A 14704-nucleotide genomic window follows, 5' to 3' on the forward strand; every position below is an offset into this window, starting at 1 on the left:
GAGAAGGTGGAGCAGTCATTCAGCCCCATGAAGAATTAACAAGGTGTCCATTCTGGGAGCTTACGGCTCAGTGAGCAGCGCAAGGCTTTCGTCTGAATCCTGAACTCCCTTTTCACGACTCATTCTACAAAGCAATAGGGATCAATCTCACTGCCCCTTGTGACCCTATGCACTTAACAACTTGTATTGTATGTCTTTATTTATATAGCGCCAAAAGTGTACTCAGCGCTTCACAAAGAATACAGTAAAGGGAATTATTATAATACAATAAGCGCAGCAAAATCAGACAATATTAAAGGAAATCCCTGCCCCGAAGAGCTTACAATCTAAGAGGTATGATGTGAAACTTACAGAGACAGCAGGTGAGGGAATAAGGGCTGTAGATGGCAGTGCTTGGCCACAATGGGTGGTAGGAGTGGCTGTGGGTGTGGGACAGTAGCCATGAGTGCAGGCTGTTGGGATGCTTGATTTGTGGGGCGAGTTTTAAGGTCGGTCAGTATTAAATCAGAAGGTTAACACCATTTACATGGGAGGAGAAGGCAGGGAGGCGTGGGTGAGAGCAGGTGTGTATTGCACCCAAATGAAAAGCTTACACTTAACCCCCTTTGTCCAGTCTACCATCCAACACCTACTTATCTACTAGATCAGAGGTGGGACAACTCCAGTCCTCAAGGGCCACAAACAGGTCAGGTTTTGAGGATAGCACAGGTTGTGCAGTCTGTGACTGAGCCACTAATTGAGCTACCTGTGCTGAAGCAGGAATATCCCGAACGCCTGACCTGTTGGTGCCCCTTGAGGACTGGAATTGCCCACCCTGACCTAGATACTGGTTTTGGGGTAGAGTTATTTGAAGAAAGGGAAGACTTTAGGTGGACAGAGTTACTGCTTGGATGGAATAGTCTCTCTTTCCTGACTACCTGTACACCTACAAGTACAACTGATACCCCAATCAACACCTATCCAGCATCAACTGGTTCTTACTGCACCTCCCTGGATCTCCCTGCTGCCCCAGCAGCCACAATACATTGTGCGATGTCAGGCGTTGCATGTTTTGAAGCAGCCGTCTACACTTCATTTTTTCACATACAGAGGAAGTTTGTAGTTGATTTATTTAATAACATGGACAATGATTTAAACAGAAATGAATATTGAAGCAGCGCACATTCCTTTTCTGTAAAGCACACTGCTACAAAATGATAAACAGCTTGTTAACTATCATAAATACAATATAAATGTATGCAAAAGAGAGAACTTGGGGAAAGCCACGTCGAGCATTTCTGTGGTTGCGAATCTCATGTTCCAGGGTAGACATCTGCTGTAAGATCAGGCGCTAAATTACGGTAATTAGAAAAATCCCCAAATAATCCATTTATCCAGAAATTATAGAACCAAACACAGAAAACAATAATCCCATGAATACAGTATGTTCAAAGCTCAGGAGTCATCGGACAGATGGTGGGGATGGATGGAGGGGTGAGGAACGCCTTGGTGATGTGTTCTAACCAAGCAGAGACCTTGTATGACCTCTGTGTCGATCTGATTTCTCGTACGTATGTTTGCGCCTCTCTCATTTCTTTCTTAAACCCACACCCTCTGTTTTCCACTCTCACACAGCCGCAGGAGCATGACCTGCCGACTACCGGTCATTCGTGAATACATCGTATCTATCTGCATCTGTACGTGTCCATGGTCACTGTGGCCAGATCCATCGGATCAGAGCTCATAACGGACGTTACCTAAAACCGGAACACATTGTAAGTTTCGAGTTAACATGGTGTCTTCAAAGCTAATTATATGCAATGCCCAAACTACCTCTCATTAGCACCGGCTTATCACGTTATTGTAGTGTAGCGTTGCATGACTTACTCGTACCTTGATCCTTGGGGGTGAGGGTGGGGGGGGGGGTGAGGTGCATCATGAACCCCCTAAACCAACAAGTCATTAAATAATACACATACAAGTAGCTGGAAGAAACAGGTCACGGCTTCTATTAAACATGTACAGAATAGAACCGAAACTAGGGTAACCCGCAGCGCGAAGGTTCTCCGTAACCAATCCATAATCCAGAGGGTTCCGCCCAGTGTGTACCTCTATTTGTCAATAGCCGCCCTAACCAACACCATCACTGGAAGGTCACTGCCATACGACCACCCAAGTCATGTATGATCCTGCCTTCCCCCAAACAACTACCGGAGGTACCTTAAACCCCCCCCCCCCACAAGAGCCAACTCCCGCCAGGTACCCTTCCCCCTCTAACACCTTCCCAACAGGGACCCTTCCCCCTCTAACACCTTCCCAACAGGGTCCCTTCCCCCTCTAACACCTTCCCACCAGGGTCCCTTCCCCCTCTAACACCTTCCCAACAGGGTCCCTTCCCCCTCTCACACCTTCCCACCAGGGTCCCTTCCCCCTCTAACACCTTATGTGAGCCACTGATTGAGCCACCTGTGCTGAAGCAGGGATATCCTGGAAACCTGACCTGTTAGTGGCCCCTTGGTACTGCAGTTGGCTACCCTTGGTTTAGAGAATATATTGGCGCTTTATAAAGAAATGATGATGATAATAATCTAGCCATTTATATATTCACCTCCCCCTATGACCATGTCTATACAGAAGTAAACGGGTGCTGCCCCCCCCCCCCAACCCACCATAGCACCCAGCCTAAGTGAGGCCGGATCAGCAGGGAGTGTGTTAGGTGCCAACACTTAAATCCCATAATCCCCTGGTAATGCGGTTACACGTTGCATTAAAGTGAGATGCAGGCAGCAGCTGTGCCACCAGCAGTAACTGTGTGACGCACGGCGTCCCTTACACCCATCACTGGTAATCAGGGCCGCCAACAGAAATCATGGGGCCCAGCCCTCCCTCCCCCCCCCCCCCGCCCCCTCAACCCTACCACAAAAACATTTTTTTAGCGCGCAACTTTTACTTAACTTTTTTCTTCTTATTGTGATACGGAAAAAAAACATTACAATGCAATCTGTTTATTTTAGACTAAGAGACCCAATGCTACATCCAATCTGACAAAAGGCCTGGGGGGATTCAGTATGGGCCTGGGGGGGTTAAGTATGAGTGACTGACTGTGTGGGTGGGTGACTGCCTGGGTGGGTTACTGACTGCCTGGGTAGGTGAGTGACTGCCTGGGTGGGTGGGTGACTGCCTACCTTGACAGACTGCCAGGGTGGGTGGGTGAATGACTGCCTGGGTGGGTGACTGACTGCCAGGGTGGATGACTGACTGCCAGGGTGGGTGACTGACTGCCTGGGTGGGTGACTGACTGACTGCCTGGGTGGGTGAATGACTGCCTGGGTGGGTGAATGACTGACTGACTGCCTGGGTGGGTGACTGACTGACTGCCTGGGTGGGTGACTGCCTGCCTGCCTGCCTGCTTGCCTGCGTGGGTGACTGACTGGGTGACTGAGTGACTGGATGACTGAGTGACTGGATGACTGAGTGACTGGATGACTGAGTGACAGAATGACTGAGTGACTGGATGACTGAGTGACTGGGTGACTGACTGACTGACTGACTGGGTGACTGACTGACTGGGCGACTGACTGGGTGGGTGACTGACTGGGTAACTGACTGACTGGGTGACTGACTGACTGGGTGACTGACTGAGGGGGTGCACGGGAGGTGGCCTGGGGGGCGCGGGAGGTGGGCTGGGAGGGCGCAGGAGGTAGGCTGGGGGGGCGCGGGTGGTAGGCTAAGGCGGGGCGCGGGAGGTAGGCTGGTGCGGGGGGAGCTGGGTTGGCGGGCGCAGCTGGGTTGGCAGGTGCGGGGGGAGCTGGGTTGGTGGGCGCAGGCTTGCCACGGCACTTCCCCTCCATCCCACGTTGGGAGTGGGGGTAAGCGGAAAAACAGGTAGCAGGCCGGACACCCTGCTTCCCTGCGCATGCGCGCCGAGACCTCTGCTCTGCACTTGCGCACGGGTCTCGCCAGCATTTTTTTTAATGAAATGGGCACAGCCACACAGGGGGCCTAGGCGGGCGGGCCCCCTGACTCACCGGGCCTGGGACGCCAACCCCGGCAGATCCCACCCCCTTTTGGCGGCCATGCTGGTAATAATACTTTGTCTAGGAAACCTGCTCACACACACCACTGAAGTTTGGAACGTGGGACGTCTCTCCACCCCATGTATCTTCTCATCGCCCCTCACCTTGTGTCTGTGGGAATTCATTTGTGGTGTAATGACTAATAGGGAGTAGGGTGGCCAGGTGTCCAGTATTGAACCGGACTGTCCTGTATTTGGACACTGTTGAGTAAAAAATGAGAGGTAATACTGGACATGTATGTGTAACATGAGAGAAAAATGCATGCATCCGGTATTACCTCTCGGGGCGTGTATGTGTATACCAGTATTACCTCTCTGGGCGTGTATGTGTGTACCGGTATTACCTCTCTGGGCGTGTATGTGTATACCGGTATTACCTCTCTGGGGGTGTATGTGTATACCGGTATTACCTCTCTGGGCGTGTATGTGTATACCGGTGTAACAGGATATGTATTTTCTGCCTATCTTTCCCCGCCCTGTTATGTAAATCCTGCTAGATTTAGGCTGTAAGGGGTTAATCTGTGGGCGTGTGACCCCTACCCATACTCCTCTATGGTGGACAGGGGTAAGGTGGTGACTCATGGCCTGTGTAAGCCTATCATGGATAGGTATGAGCCCGCCCTTCTATCCTAACTAGGGGAATGCCAAATATAGTAACAGTCCTGTTCCTGCTCTGGAGGAGAGAGGAAGCGGAGAGCTATGAGTCTCTCCCATGGCGGGATGAGCTTGCTCACCCTCGACCTCTGGCTGAGGGAACATCAGATTCAGCCATAGAGGCCCTGTAAGACCAGGGGCAATCACCATCCAGAGATCTAGGACAACTGGGACTCTGCATCGCTGTATTGTATTGTATGTCTTTATTTATATAGCGCCATTAATGTACATAGCGCTTCACAGTAGTAATACATATCATATAAATAACAAATAATATAAATAACTGGTCATGGGAATAAGTGCTTCAGACATAAAAGTAACATTAAGGAAGAGGAGTCCCTGCTCCGAGGAGCTTACAATCTAATTGGTAGGTAGGGGAACATATAGAGACAGTAGGAGGAAATTCTAGTAAGTGCGTCTGCAGGGGCCAAGCTTTTTGTATCGTGTCCAGGATTATCCAGTGCTATTCATATGCTTCTTTAAGCAGATGTGTCTTAAGGTGGGTCTTAAAGGTGGATAGAGAGGGTGCTGGTCTGGTATTGAGGGGAAGGGCATTCCAGATGTGCGGGGCAGAAAGTGAGAAAGGTTTAAGGCGGGAGAGGGATTAAAGATACAAAGTGGGTAGAAAGAAGACACCCTTGAGAAGAACGCAAGAGTCGGGATGGTGCAGAACGAGAAATTAGGGCTGAGATGTAAGGAGGGGCAGAAGAATGTAAAGCTTTAAAAGTGAGGAGGAGAATTGAGTGTGAGATACAGGATTTGATCGGAAGCCAGGAGAGGGATTTCAGGAGGGGAGACGCGGAGACAGATTTAGGAAAGAGTAGAGTGATTCTGGCAGCAGCGTTTAGGATAGATTGTAGGGGAGACAGGTGAGAGGCAGGAAGGCCGGACAGCAGGAGGTTGCAGTAATCAAGACGCAAGAGAATGAGGGCCTGAGTCAGAGTTTTAGCAGTCGAATAGCAGAGGAAAGGGCGTATCTTTGTGATATTGCGGAGGAAAAAGCGACAAGTTTTAGAAACGTTTTGAATATGAGAGGAGAATGAGAGAGAGGAATCAAGTGTTACCCCTAGGCAGCGTGCTTGGGCTACTGGGTGAATTATCGTATTTCCAACAGTAATGTGGAAGGAGGTAGTAAGGCCAGGTTTGGGAGGAAGTATAAGGAGCTCTGTTTTTGCCATGTTAAGTTTCAGTCGGTGGATGGCCATCCAGGATGATATTCCAGAGAGGCATTCAGAAACTTTGGTCTGTATAGCAGGTGTAAGGTCGTGGGTTACATAGTTACATAGTGTGATGACTCAGGAGATTCCTTGTCCCTCTCTCCCATCTCCTGTTACTCCTTCCCACTCTGCTCCCTTACCTTCTACCTCTCTTCCCCTGCCGCAGCGCATTCCCCGCAGGTCCCGTATACCCATGCGTTCCCTGAGCCCCTGCTTTGGTCCTCCCCGCTCCATTACTCCCGCGGTCACAGCGTTACCTGCCCCTGTGGTGCCACCCGATCCGTTGCCTCCTCCTGGCGTGGTGCCCACGGCGCTCCGCGCGCCTGGTGACGCGTCCGGTGTGTGCACTCCCCCAGTCCTCGGAGGGCACACGCTCCGCCACGGCTCTCCCTGACTCACCTGTCTCCTCCGCTATGCCGCTGTACGCCATCGCACAGTCTCGGGTCGTGCGCATGTTCCCCTTCGCTGAGCTCCGTCCGCCCCCTGCGGTCTTCCCTTGCTCCATGCGATCCCTCGCTGTGTTCCAACCAGTGCACGCGCACTCCCACCTTACAGAGGGCGCATGCACAGGTTCCTCTTGTCCTGTTTCCCAGGTCTCCGCCTCCCAATCCCTTCAGGCCTTTCCCCTGTCCGCCCCTTCTGTCTCCTCCTCTTCTCCTCCTGTCCAATCCTTGTCATCTCCCACTTCTCACTCTACTCCTCCCCTCTTTCCCATTGGTAACTCCTCCTTTATAATCCCTGTCTGTCCACTTCTTCCCCGCTCTGCATAGTTCCTGTTTCCCTGTGTGTACCTGACCTATGCTTTGCTCTCTCCGTGTACTCCCTGTATCCTGCTCCTGTGTTATCTTGGATCTCCCTGGTTTTGACCCCTGCTCGTCCTGGACTACTCTGCTCTCTGGTATCCATGTGAACACTGCTACGTCTACTACTACGTTAACCTCTGGACTCCTGGATCTGGCACACGGACACGACTATTCTTTCGGACAATCCCAAGCGTTGCAAGTATACTCTAACAACTCTTTCTACAGGCACAGCAACGCTATACCACACTCCGGGCTTGCTCCCACTGCTGTGGGTGTGTGGTATCATACCGTTCCCACCTCAGTACTGGGGTCTAGCTTGGTCTGTGGGCATACAGGTGTGACATTATGCAGAGTCCAACAAACGCAGACCCCCCCGAGGTGGGTACAAGTATTACCATAGAGGCCTTATGCTTTGTTAGCGATCAGCTGTCCACTGTCTCCCAGCAATTGGCCACCTTTGCCCAACAGGAGGGTTCTACGGCCCCTGCGCCAACAATGGCCACTACCTACGCTAGCCCTGGCCCACGAATTCCTTCTCCGAATCGCTATGATGGGAACCCCCTTAACTGCCGCATTTTTTTAAACCAATGTGAGGTGCAGTTCAAAATGTCTCCCTCTCTGTTCCCTACTGGCCATGCCAAAATCGCTTATATTTAGGCCCTGCTTACCGGAGACGCTTTTGCCTGGGCCTCTCCCCTTTGGGAGCGTGGATGCGAAATAACGCAGGATTATACTCTATTCAGACGTGAATTCCAACTTGTCTTTGATACCCCTGCACGGCGCGAGACAGCCGCATTTGCTTTTTTTCATATTTCTCAGGGTCGCAAATCTGCCGCCAAATACGCTATCGGATTCCGTACTCTGGCCGCCGAAGTACAATGGAATGATGAAGCCCTCACCGCTGCGTACTGGCACGGACTCTGCGATACGCTTAAGGACAATCTGGCTACTCACGTCCGACCTGCGTCCCTGGAGGAACTCATCAACCTAAGCGTACGCATGGACCAGCGTACGCAGAAACAAAGACATGAGAGACAATGTTCCCGTTCTTCTTCCCCTGTTCTTTCTCACAGGTCAGCCGTTACGCCTCTCCTGGCTCTGGAAGCATCAGAACCTATGCAGGTTGGCAGCCAACACCTCCAGGCAATTGAGAGAATGCGCCGGCGCCAGAACAGACTGTGTTTCTACTGTGCTTCCTCGGAACATCGCCTCCAGAATTGTCCTTTGAAGCCTGGAAACGGGCACACCCAGTAAAGGTAGAGGGTCTTCTACTGGGTACTGTCTCTCCTAACCCCTCTCCTTCCAACACTCTTACTAAGAGGTTTGTACTATCAGCCACGCTGGAGGGTCCCAACCTTGCCTTAAAGGTTGAAGCATTCATCAACTCCGGATCAGGCAGTAATTTCCTGGACCAACAGTTCGCATTGGAGAATCAAATCCCCATGGTCAGAAGGAAGAGCCCAGTTGGCCTTGAAGCCATCGACGGACGACCACTTCAACCAGCTTTCATCATTTGGGAGTCTATTCCCCTTACCTTGACCCTGGCTGATGGTCACAGAGAGGTAATTGTCTTTGACGTTTTCCAATCTCCCTCCGTACAGATAATATTAGGATTGCCTTGGCTTCAACTCCACAATCCGCACATTGATTGGTCCGGTACTCTGCCTATCCAGTGGCCTTCACCCGCAGATACCACGACAACGGATCCTCCCGTGGTTGTGCTTGCTGGACTCAACTCGGTACCCGCCGATTGTTTGTCCCTGCCTGTCGTGTACCACGAATACTTGGACGTCTTCAACAAGGTACAAGCAGAGGTCCTCCCTCCTCATCGCCCGTACGATTGCCCTGTCGACCTCATCCCAGGGACTGTTCTGCCAAAGTCTAAGTCCTACCCACTCTCCATTCCGGAGACCGAAGCCATGACTGCTTATATTCAGGAAAATCTGGAAAAAGGATTCATCCGCAACTCCACCTCTCCTGCCGGGGCTGGTTTTTTTTTTTGTAAAAAAAAGGATGGATCATTGAGGCCATGCATTGACTTCCGCGGCCCCAATAAGATCACGGTGAAAAAACGGTATCCGCTTCCGCTCATTTCTGAACTGTTCGATCGTCTCCAAGGAGCCTCTATCTTCTCAAAACTTGACTTAAGGGGTGCCTATAACCTCATTCGTATAAAAGAAGGAGACGAGTGGAAAACAGCATTTAACACCCGTTCGGGTCACTATGAATATCTTGTTATGCCGTTTGGGCTGTGCAACGTCCCAGCCGTGTTTCAGGAATTTATGAACGACATCTTCCGTGATGTTTTGGGAACTTTTTTCATTGTCTATCAAGACGACATTCTGATTTTTTCTAAAAATTTCGAGGAACACATTCAACATACCAAACTTGTACTCTCCAGGCTTCGTTCTAACCGTCTTTACGGCAAGATGGAGAAATGTTTGTTCCACCAGGCCTCCACATCCTTCTTAGGCTATATTATCTCCAGCCAAGGTTTTTCCATGGATCCAGAGAAACTGAAGGTGGTTCTCGACTGGCCACTACCTAATTCGCTCAAGGCTGTGCAACGTTTTCTTGGCTTTGCCAATTACTACAGGAAGTTTATAAAAAAAAATTCTTCTATTGCGCTTCCCATCACCGCCTTGACCAAAAAGGGCTCCGACGTCTCATCCTGGTCACCTGAGGCCATTGCAGCCTTTGAGACTCTCAAGAAGGCTTTTGTTTCTGCCCCCATCCTTCGTCACCCGGATACCTCCCTCCCCTTTACTTTAGAGGTAGACGCCTCAGATGTAGGAGCCGGTGCAGTCCTTTCACAGAGGATTTCCCCTCAAGAGAAACTCCATCCTTGTGGTTTTTTTTTCACGGAAATTCTCAGCAGCAGAGAAAAATTATGATGTCAGTAATCGTGAATTTTTGGCCATTAAAATGGCGCTCCAGGAGTGGAGACATCTGTTCCAAGGAACCAATCGCTATTCTTACCGACCACAAAAACTTGTTATATATTGAGGGGGCTCGCCTCCTGGGCTCCCGCCAGGCTCGCTGGTCACTTTTCTTTTCCCTCTTCAACTACACCATATCCTACATTCCGGGGATCAAAAATGTTAAAACGGACGCTCTCTCCCGTCAGTTTGCCTCTGAAACCGAAGCTAAGGAGATCCCGGAACCTATCCTTCCGGCCAAGTGCATAATCGCTGCCAATAACTTTGATGTATTGGATGAGATTCACAAAGCACAAGCACACATTCCCAGCAGGTTCAGGGTACCAGAAGGACGTCTCTACGCAGCTCAACATTTCCGCCATAAAGTCCTTCTCTGGGTTCACTCCTCTAGAGCAGTTGGTCATCCAGGCTTCAAGAGAACCGCAGATCTCATTAAACGGACTTTTTGGTGTCCTAAGATGAATCAAGATATTCTCGAATTTACTTCCGCCTGTCCTGTATGTGCCCAGAGTATAACCCTCCATCATAAACCTTCTGGACTTCTTCTACCACTTCCCATCCCTGAACAACCCTGGAAACACATTTCGATGGACTTTATTGTTGAACTACCTATTTCCAAGGGGATGAACACTATTTTAGTCGTGGTTGATAGATTTTCAAAGCAGGCTCACTTTATTCCCCTCAAGGGTCTTCCCAACTCTGCCACCCTGGCAGACCTCTTCTCCAAAGAGATCTTCAGGTTGCATGGCGTTCCTACTTCTATCGTCTCGGACCGTGGGTCTCAGTTCATTTCAAAATTCTGGCATGCCTTCTCTCAAAGATTTGGTATATCCCTCTTGTTCTCATCAGGATATCATCCACAAACCAACGGCCAAACGGAAAGGATGATCCAAACTCTTGAACAGTATCTAAGATGCTTAATTTCTGACTCACAGGATAACTGGGTGGACCTCCTACCATGGGCCGAATTTGCCATTAATTCTTTGAGGAACGAGTCTACTCAGGAGTCTCCTTTTTTTATCAACTGTGGCTTTCACCCCAGTAGTCTTCCTCTCTCCCCCTCTCCTTCAGGTGTTCCTGCAGCCGACTCCCATATCACCAACCTACAAGAATCCTGGAAAAAGATTCTCAAATCCTTACAGTCTGCGGTTGCCAAACTGTAGACCAAGGCTGATCGTCACCGCAAAAAGGACCCTTCTTTCAAACCAGGTGATCTGGTCTGGCTGTCGTCCAAAAATATTAGGCTCAAGACTCCTTCACCCAAACTGTCCCCTAGATTCTTGGGACCATTTAAAATCTTAGAGAAGGTTAATCCAGTAGCCTATTGTCTTGATCTTCCTCCCTCTATGAAAATTCCGTCAGTATTCCATGTTTCCCTCCTTAAGGAATTCGTGTCCAGTCCTCATTTTCCGGTCCCCTCTCGAAGACCCAAGCCAGTGTCCACCCTGGGCCAACAGGAATATGAAATACAATCTCTCATCAACTCGCGTTTGTCCAAAAAGGGACTTCAGTTTTTGGTACATTGGAAGGGTTACGGTCCTGAGGAATGGTCCTGGGTAACTGCACATCACGTCCACACCCCAAGGCTACTCTCCCAGTTCCACCAGAAGTTACCCCTTAAGCCATGGTTGGATCACTCGGAGATTGATCCTCAAGGGGGGGATACTGTGACGACTCAGGACATTCCTTGTCCCTCTCTCCCATCTCCTGTTACTCCTTCCCACTCTGCTCCCTTACCTTCTACCTCTCTTCCCCTGCCGCAGCGCGTTCCTCGCAGGTCCCGTATACCCATGCGTTCCCTGAGCCCCTGCTTTGATCCTCCCTGCTCCATTACTCCCGCGGTCACAGCGTTACCTGCCCCTGTGGTGCCACCCGATCCGTTGCCTCCTCCTGGCGTGGCGCTCCGCGCGCCTGGTGACGCGTCCGGTGCATGCACTCCCCCAGTCCTCGGAGGGCATGCGCACATGCTCCGCCATGGCTCTCCCTGACTCACCTGTCTCCTCCGCTATGCCGCTGTACGCCATCGCGCAGTCTCGGGTCGCGCGCATGTTCCCCTTCGCTGAGCTCTGTCCGCCCCCTGCGGTCTTCCCTTGCTCCATGCGATCCCTTGCTGTGTTGCAACCAGTGCACGCACACTCCCACCTGACAGAGGGCGCACGCACAGGTTCCTCTTGTCCTGTTTCCCAGGTCCCCGCCTCCCAATCCCTTCAGGCCTTTCCCCTGTCCGCCCCTTCTGTCTCCTCCTCCTCTTCTCCTCCTGTCCAATCCTTGTCATCTCCCACTTCTCACTCTACTCCTCCCCTCTTTCCCATTGGTAACTCCTCCTTTATAATCCCTGTCTGTCCACTTCTTCCCCGCTCTGCATAGTTCCTGTTTCCCTGTGTGTACCTGACCTATGCTTTGCTCTCTCCGTGTACTCCCTGTATCCTGCTCCTGTGTTATCTTGGATCTCCCCGGTTTTGACCCCTGCTCGTCATGGACTACTCTGCTCTCTGGTATCCATGTGAACACTGCTACATCTACTACGTTAACCTCTGGACTCCTGGATCTGGCACACGGACACGACTATTCTTTTGGACAATCCCAAGCGTTGCAAGTATACTCTAACAACTCTTACTACAGGCCCAGCAACGCTATACCACCCTCCGGGCTTGCTCCCACTGCTGTGGGTGTGTGGTATCATACCGTTCCCACCTCGGTCCTGGGGTCTAGCCAGGTCTGCGGGCATACATGCGTGACACATAGTAGATGAGGTTGAAAAAAGACGTAGGTCCATCAAGTTCAACCTATGCTAAATTTAGACAACAGATACTTTATCCTATATCTATACTTATTGATCCAGAGGAAGGCAAACAAAAAACCCCATTAAGGGGAAAAATTAATTCCTTCCTGACTCCAAAGGTAACTTTGTGTGTCGTCAGCATAGAGGTGATATTTAAACCCAAAAGATGTGATTAGGTCACCTAGAGAGAGTGTGTAAAGAGAAAAGAGAAGGGGTCCCAGGACAGAGCCCTGGGGTACCCCCACAGAGAGATCAATAGAGGAGGAGGAGGTGTTATCAAAAGAGACACTGAAAGTACGATGGGAGAGGTAAGAGGAGATCCAGGATAGAGCTTTATTCCAAACACCAAGAGTATGGAGAATGTGAAGGAGAAGAGGGTGGTCCACGGTGTCGAATGCTGCAGAGAGGTCGAGTAATATGAGCAGAGTGTAATGACCTCTGTCTTTGGCAGCATGGAGGTCGTCAGTTATTTTAGTGTGAGCTGTTTCAGTAGAGTGAGCAGTGCGGACGCCAGATTGTAGAGGGTCTAGAAGAGAATAGATGTTGAGAAAGTGTAGCAATCGAGAGAATACAAGACGTTCAAGGAGTTTGGAGGCAAAAGGCAGGAGGGAGACAGGTCGATAGTTTGAAGGACAGGTAGGGTCAAGCTTGCTGTTTTTGAGTAATGGTATAACGGTTGCATGCTTGAAGGAGGATGGAAAGGTACCAGAGTAGAAGGAAGAGTTAAAGATCTGTGTGAGCAAAGGGATTATAGAAGGAGCAAGAGGTTTTAGGAGATGGGAGGGAATGGGATCAAGAGGGCAAGTGGTAGAGGGAGAAGAGGAGATCAGCAGTGACACATCCTCCTCCGAGATAGCGGAAAAAGTGTCAAGAAAGGCAGGAGGAGAGTTGGGAAGCGGTGTGGGATGGGAGGAGGCAACAGATGGGATGTTCTGACGTATGGATTCCACCTTTTCCTTAAAAAAGTCAGCAAAGTCCTGAGGTGAGATGGAGGAAGAAGAGGAGGCAGTCGAGGGTGGTCTGAGTAGAGAGTCAAAGACAGCAAAGAGTCGGCGTGGGTTAGACTTGTGTGTGTTGATTAGTGATGAAAAGTAGGTTTGTTTAGCCTGAGAGGGCAGAGTTGAAGCAGGACAGCATAAATTTGTAGTGAATGTAGCTGTAAGGAGATCTGCAGTGGATGCCTGCTATACAATTAAGACCCTTGTTATCACTCCTGTCTAAGTATCAATCTTTGGGCAGGAGGGAGAAGTATGCAATTGAAAGTGGTTGGAGTTAATTTTGGAGTTGAAATTGGAGGTGAAGATTGGAGGAAGATCTGGACTTTGCACAACAACAACTCTGCAGCTGTGAGAACTTGATTTTCTAAATGCTATGATTCTTTGTACTCTTCCTATCCTCCAATACCTGGACTGTCTCCTCCTGCATCTCACCATGCTCTCCCTATTGCTTTTTTTGCTTACTGTTTCCTCACTACTTTGTGAATTTCTCTGTTCTCTCCAATTTCCCCACTCCCCACGGCACCATTATTTATACACCTGTCTCCCAACAACTTCTTTATCCCGCAATAAAAAGCACCCACACAAATCCTCTATTCATACCCTCTATCTACTCCTTCCTGCTGCTGGGGATCTTCCCTAAGCATAAACCAAGACACAAACCTGATATCACCCATGCTGCCTGCCATCTCTTCCCCTGTAAATGGTGTTAACCTTCTGATTTAATACTGACTAACCTTAAGACTCGCCCCACAAGTTAAGCATCCCAACAGCCTGCACTCATGGCTACTGTCCCACACCCACAGTCACTCCTACCACCCATTGTGGCCAAGCACTGCCATACACAGCACTTATTCCCTCACCTGCTGTATCTGTAAGTCTCCCACCATACCTGTTAGATTCTAAGCTCTTAGGGGCAGGGATTTCCTTTCCTATTGTCTGATTTTGCTGCACTTATTGTATCATTTTAATTCCCTGTACTGTATTCTTTGTGAAGCGCTGAGTACACTTTTGGCGCTATATAAATAAAGACATACAATACAATGCAATGCAATAGTGGGGGCTGACTTGTGGACACCCTGGAACCCACTACGGCCGGAGGCGCTAATACCAGTGAGACGAACAACAGAAAGAACCTAAGCCTGCCCTGCCCTCTCCACTACATTGCAGATCCAACTCAGCTCTCCTGGTCCTAACAGGTATCGCACCACACACAGGTAGCAGAGGCTGTGTATCTCCCACTGGTGGGAAGAAACAGTG

The sequence above is a fragment of the Ascaphus truei genome, chromosome 18 (genome assembly GCF_040206685.1).
Source record: "Ascaphus truei isolate aAscTru1 chromosome 18, aAscTru1.hap1, whole genome shotgun sequence".
Taxonomy (NCBI): Eukaryota; Metazoa; Chordata; class Amphibia; order Anura; family Ascaphidae; genus Ascaphus; species Ascaphus truei.